The sequence below is a fragment of the Penaeus monodon genome, chromosome 18 (genome assembly GCF_015228065.2).
Source record: "Penaeus monodon isolate SGIC_2016 chromosome 18, NSTDA_Pmon_1, whole genome shotgun sequence".
Classification (NCBI taxonomy): Eukaryota; Metazoa; Arthropoda; class Malacostraca; order Decapoda; family Penaeidae; genus Penaeus; species Penaeus monodon.
Window position 1 is genome coordinate 14,166,327 of NC_051403.1, and position 6,736 is coordinate 14,173,062.

The window sequence follows — 6,736 nt, forward strand, 5'->3', positions numbered from 1 at the left end:
ATGGAAATAACAGTTAACTGAAGCAAGAATATGTAAATTAACAAGGAGAAATTACAATAACAAAGGAACTTTCATTCGTTCATATGTATGTATGTATGGATGGATGGAGAGAGGGGAGGAAAAAGGGAGGGAAAGAGGAAGGGGGGGGGGGAGGGAGGGATTTCGTATGTAGTTATGTTCGTGTGTATGTGTGTACGCATGTATGTATGTATATGTACATATGTTGTGTGTGTGTGTGTGTGTGTGTGTGGTGTGTGTGTGTGGGGTGTGTGTGTGTGTGTGTGTTGTGTGCGTGTTGTTGTGGTGTGTGTGTGGGGTGTGTACATATATATATATATATATATTAATATATATATAAAATTTTATATATATATTATATATAAATATATATATATATAATATTATATATATATATATATATATAAATGATGGCATGTATTATACATGCATGCATGTGTATAGTATTATAAAATAAATATGTATGATGATAAAAACTACAGTAAAAAAACGGGGAGAGCGAAGGATGGAAAAGGGCGAGGGGATAAAAGAGCCAAGGAGAGGAAGAGGAGAGGGAGAGGTGACTGGTCGGCGACGCGGCATCTATCTTGACCCTCTTTGTGCCCGGCTGGCGAACGGCGCATGGGAGGGAAGAGGAGGAGGAGAGGAGGAAGTATTTAGTAAGGAAGAGCGGACATGTTCTTATATGGATGTTGAAAATAACTGTCATGTTTAGTCACGCTGTCATTGGCCGGTGCTTTTAAGTCACTTCATTTCCGGAACAGATGCAGCACATAACCGTCGCCGTTTCTCACCCGGGTCGTAATTTTCGCAAAAGTTACAACGGTTTCGGTGACGTATAAATGAAGGACCCACAGTGTCATTATCGCGTCCCGAGGATGTCGGCAAATATTTGGCGAGGGAGCAGTGCAGTACACTTATTTAGATGCTAAATCACCCTTTGTCTGGGTGTTGCGACGCCAGGGATATTCTGTCTCGTCGACGTTTATTCACTTGCGTGTGCTCGGCAGCGGAAAATGCATTTAGTCATGCCTTTAATATGAACCCCCTTAGGTATTTTTTTAATACAGGCTTTGTATCATCCACAGTGAAGAGCACAGGTATAGGGACATAGTTTGCACTCAAACACATAAACCTACTCACACACACACACACACACACACACACACACACACACACACACACACACACACACACTACAATAGACTCACCCACACTATGGCAAGCAGTCATCCAGAAATACAGAACACACACAAAACGAACCTCTTCACGCAATAACAACACACATGAACTATGCACAGACACGAGGCTATGGAAAGACGCTCTGCACGACTTCCTACAGAGAAAACAACTCACGAAGGCAAGACAGATCATAGGACTCACCCAGAAGCGTACTATTAGTGATGATTTGTAGGATCTTCCCAGGGTCCATGGCTTCGTTATTCGGCCGCGGTCTCAGGGATCTCTCGGGACGCTCGATAGTCTAGCTCTCTCACCCATTAACACTACACGCACTGTACTTTTTTATATATATAAAATGGGTCTCTTGAGGGCGTTCAGGAGACCATCTTCAGAGGACTTTTACGACTTTAGGTCATTTTCTGTCTCTTTCTTTTGTTCCCAGCTGGAATAGAAGGAGGGTTATGTGTGTGTGATTTTGTGTGTACGTGTGTGTGTGTGTGTGTGATTTTGTGTGAGTGAGTGTTTGTGTGTGTGTGTGGTGTGTGGTTTTTTGTTTTGTGGTTGTGGTGTGTGTGTGTTTTGTGTTTTGTGTTGTGTGTTGTGTGGAGTGTGTGTGTGTTGGGGTGTGTTGGTGTGTGTTTTTGTTTGGGTGTATGTGGGGTGAAAAATATAATAATATATATATTTTATATTATTATATATATTATATTGTGGGGGTTGTGTTGTTGTGTGGGTGTGTGGGTGTGTGTGTGTGTGTTGTGTGTGTGTTGGGTGTGGTGTGTGTGGTGGTGTATGTATGTGTATGTGTGTGTGTGTGTATGTGTATATGTGTAAGTGTAAGTGTATGTGTATGTGTATGTGTGTGTGTGTAGTGTGTGTGTATGTGTGTGGTTTTTTTGCTGGTGTGTAGTAAGAGAATGGGTGTCGTGCTGTGGTGTATAGGGAAAGTTTCCTAAAAGGGCGGTCGAACCCTTCACAAGCACTAGCTCAACTTTGCCAAGTCCACAGCGGAAAAGTTTACAAATTGATCGGATCGCCTAAGAGAGGATGAACGGGTCTGAGGTCTCACTCAGCACTCAAGCTTAGCATCTTGGCGAAAAGAGTTTGATATTAAATTTTTCTTCATCTTTATCTTTTTTTTCTAACCTTCTCAAATCTTATTTTTGTTGCAAAAGAATCCCTCTCTCGACCGTGTAGAAATGTAGATTTGCATTTACATTATCTTTTTTTTTTCTCTCGTTTTCTCTTTCCTAATTTTTTTTTCCTTCATCTTTTTCCGCAGTTTCTTTCGCATTTCTGTTGCATATTTTCTCAATTATACGCTTAAGAGGGAAATGAATATTCAGCGTTCTTAAAGCGATATCTTAGACGAACGCTGGCATTACACGAGATCACATACTTCGCGATACTTGAAAAGGAAAACGATTCGATTAATTACGGGATGAAGATATAGAGTTATCGAGCCTACGCGTAGAGCTTTCTAATACGAGTTTGAGGTCCAGAAAGCGTTAATCACAGCATAGGGAATGGGTGATGCGGGTGTGTAGGCCTATCTCAGTATCTATCTATACACAGGCCTACCTCGTTATCCCTTTTGTTTATATCTTTCTCTGTCCCTCCCTCGTTCGGTTATTAATTAATTTATCTTTCTCCTTCACTCTCTTTCCCTTTAGTATTAGCATCCCCTCATTCACCCTCTTCTATTGTTAGTATGTTTCCATGTCTGCCCTTCTTGATTTTTGCCTGAGTAACTGTTTGTTTGGTTTTACCCTGTTAGTGATTTTTCTTTCTCTTTGTATATGGGTGGTTTTTTTACGTATATGAAAAAAGAAAAATGGTACCCAAAACCACAGCGCAGGGGCATATGGTTATATACATACACGCACCACAAACACACCAGACACAATAAACACACACCACCCCCACACACGCCAAAAACACACAGCACTAAGAAAAAAAAAAAAGATATATATAAAACACAAAAATAAGTATAGATATATAGATATTTATCTATCTATCCATAGACGTACACGCACAGACACAAGCACACACAAAACAACCACACGCAGGCAAAAAGCACACACATACACATACACACACATGAACTCACACACACACACACACACAAACCAACCCACACACACACACACACCCAAAAACCACCCCCAAAAACAAACACACACACACACCACAAACCACACCACACACACACCCCACACACACCCCCACACACCACCAACACACACACAACCCACACACACAATATTTATATATATATATAATTTTATATATATTATATATATATATATATTTATAAAATATATATTTATATATATATATATATATATATATATATATATTATATTTAATATATTAATTAATATATATATAATATATATATATATATTATATATGTAGATAGATAAATAAAAAATAGATTATGGGTGGAAAAAAAAGAGAAAGCATAAAAGATATGTAGAAGATGAATAATGATACATATATAAAAAAGACAGAAGTTGCACACAAACACACACACACAACACTACACACACACACACACACACACACACACACACACACACACACACACCACACCCACACAAAAAACACACAAAAACACACACACACACAACACACCACCACACACACACACACACACCACACACGACATGTGTTTTATTATTATATATAATTATATATTATAATTATATATATTAATATATATTATATTATATATATATATATAATATATATATATATATATATATATATAATAATATATATAATATATATATATATATACAGAGATACCTACATACATACTACATACATACAACATAATACAACATACATGCCTTAAAAAATATATGATGTGTGTTGTGTGTGTGTGTGTGTGTGGGGTTAGTTTGTGTGTGTTGTGGTGTGTGTGTGGGGGGTGTGTTAATGTATATGTATTAATATTATAATACAGTGTTATATATGTATATAAACTATATAGGTTTTATAATATATATTATGTATAATTGGTGTGTGGGGGGTGTGTGGTGTGGTGTGTATGTCGTGTAATTATATTATATTTTATCATATTATATTAATAATAATATTTTTGTAATATATATATATTATATATAATATTATATATATATAATTTATATATTAAATATAATATATATATATATATAAATATTATATATATATTTATATATATTAATACACACACACACACACACACTAACACACACACACACACACCACACACACACACACACACACACACCACACCCAAACACAAAAAAAACACACACACATAATTTTATAAATTATATTTTTATATTATAAAAATTATAATATATATATTTAGTGTGGGTGTGTGTGTGTGTTGTGTGGGTGTGTGTGAGTGAGTGGTGTGTGGTGTGTGGTTGTTGTGTGTTGTTTATGTGTGTTGGGGTGTGTGTGGGTGTGTGTGTGTGTGTGGGGTGTGTGTGTGTGTGTGTTGTGTGTGGGTGTGTGTGTGTGTGTGGTGTGTGTGTGTGTGTTGTGTGTGGTTTTTGTGGGTTCGTCCCGGCTGCGTGTGTGGTGTGTGTTATGTTATATAAATTATATATTATATATTAAAAAAATATATTAAAATATATATATAATTTTAAAATATATATATATGTATAATATATATATTTAAATATATTTTTTATATGTATAATTATATAATACATTTCAATGAATGTAATATATATAATACATTAATGGGAAAATTATATAATATATATATATATATATATATATTTTATATATTATATAAAATTATATATATTATAATATATTTTATATAATATGTATATATATAATGATATGACCATCATCAGTCGATGTCGACTTTGGCATTATTGACTCTGTCACTGCCTGGGCGAAAGAATGTGAGGAGCAAGCTGTCGCCCATGCAGCAGGTTCACTCTTTCCAAGGGACTGTGGATCCAAAAGGGAAAGACAAAAACCCATATGTTGGGGACCACGGCGGGCGCAAACGACAATGAACTGCCTTCAAGACTCCAGCTCCGGAATCTTCCTCAGGGTTGAAGTCTTGTCATCTCATAAATGCCACAAGGCAAAGGAAAGTTTTGTATAGGGTGAACTCTCATAGCCTTTGACCATACAGGGACTGAGCTACAAGGCAGCAGTTATTTTGCATATACTGGGTGAGTCTAACATAGAAACGACAGTGGTGCCCGATAACTGCCTTGTAGTTCAGGCCGTGTATGATCAAAGGCTATGGGAATTCACCCTATACAAAATAACAGCTGCCTTGTACTTCAGTCTGTGTATAGTCAATGGCTATGGGAGTTAACCCTATACAAAACAATCTAATGCCCTGTGGCATCTATGAGATGAAAAGTTTTCAGGAGTCAACCCCTGAGGAGTCCCGAAGGTGGTTCAATGTCGCTGGCGACCTCATTCTGTCAACTCCTGGACGTCGCTGGTGCCAAACTATATCAGTCTTTGCTGTTCCTTTGGATCCATCAGCTGCATAGAGAGAAGAAGCCTGCTGCATGGACACTCCAGCGACACTACACAGCGTCGATACAACATGGAGAGTGGAAGTTACGAATTGTAAACTAAAATGCTCAATTGGCAGAAAAGCATAGCGCAAGCGACCATTGCAACATTCTTTCGCCCAAGCAGGACAGAGTCAATAATGCCAAAGTCGACATCAATTGATGGTGACTATCTATATATAATATATTTGTGTATATGTATGTATATATACCACAAGGCAACATACTTTTCATATATATGTTGCTATTTAGTATAAATATAAAAATATATAAATATATAAAATATTTTTTTCAACAGCCAGTTATTCCACTGCACGACTTGCGCCTCTCTCAATTCCCTATTGAGAGGTCATTTGGCAGTCTCACCCTTGTCTGATTGGATGCCATTCCTAATCAACCGTGGTTCGGCGTTTGACACCTATGCCACGGCGGCGACATCCCCTACGACAACTGTGTTTTGACTTCTTAGGGCGATATTCCTTTTCTTGCCATGTAGATCGGGATCGAGCCATTATTCGGAGTGCAGGCATTTTTTACAACTGACACGGCGCGGAATTCAACTCAGGACCAGTGATCTAACCAGTGAACCACCGCGGCAGTTAAATAATATAATATATATATTATATATATATATAATATATATATATATATATAATTATTTTTATATAATATATATTTTATATATTTGTATAATGATATATAAATGTGTGTGTGTGTGTGTGTGTGTGAGAAAGAATTTATATAAAATATATATATATAAATATTATATATATATATATATAAATAAATCTATAAATGTCTATATAAATATATATATATATAATAATAAATATAAATATATATTGTGTGTGTGTGTGTGTGATATTTTATATATCTAGGAATAAGTATACATTCAATGAGGTATGTATAATGTGTATTTTGTGTTGTGTGGGGTGTGTTGGGGGTGTTTTAATATAAATATATATATAATATATATATATTTTATA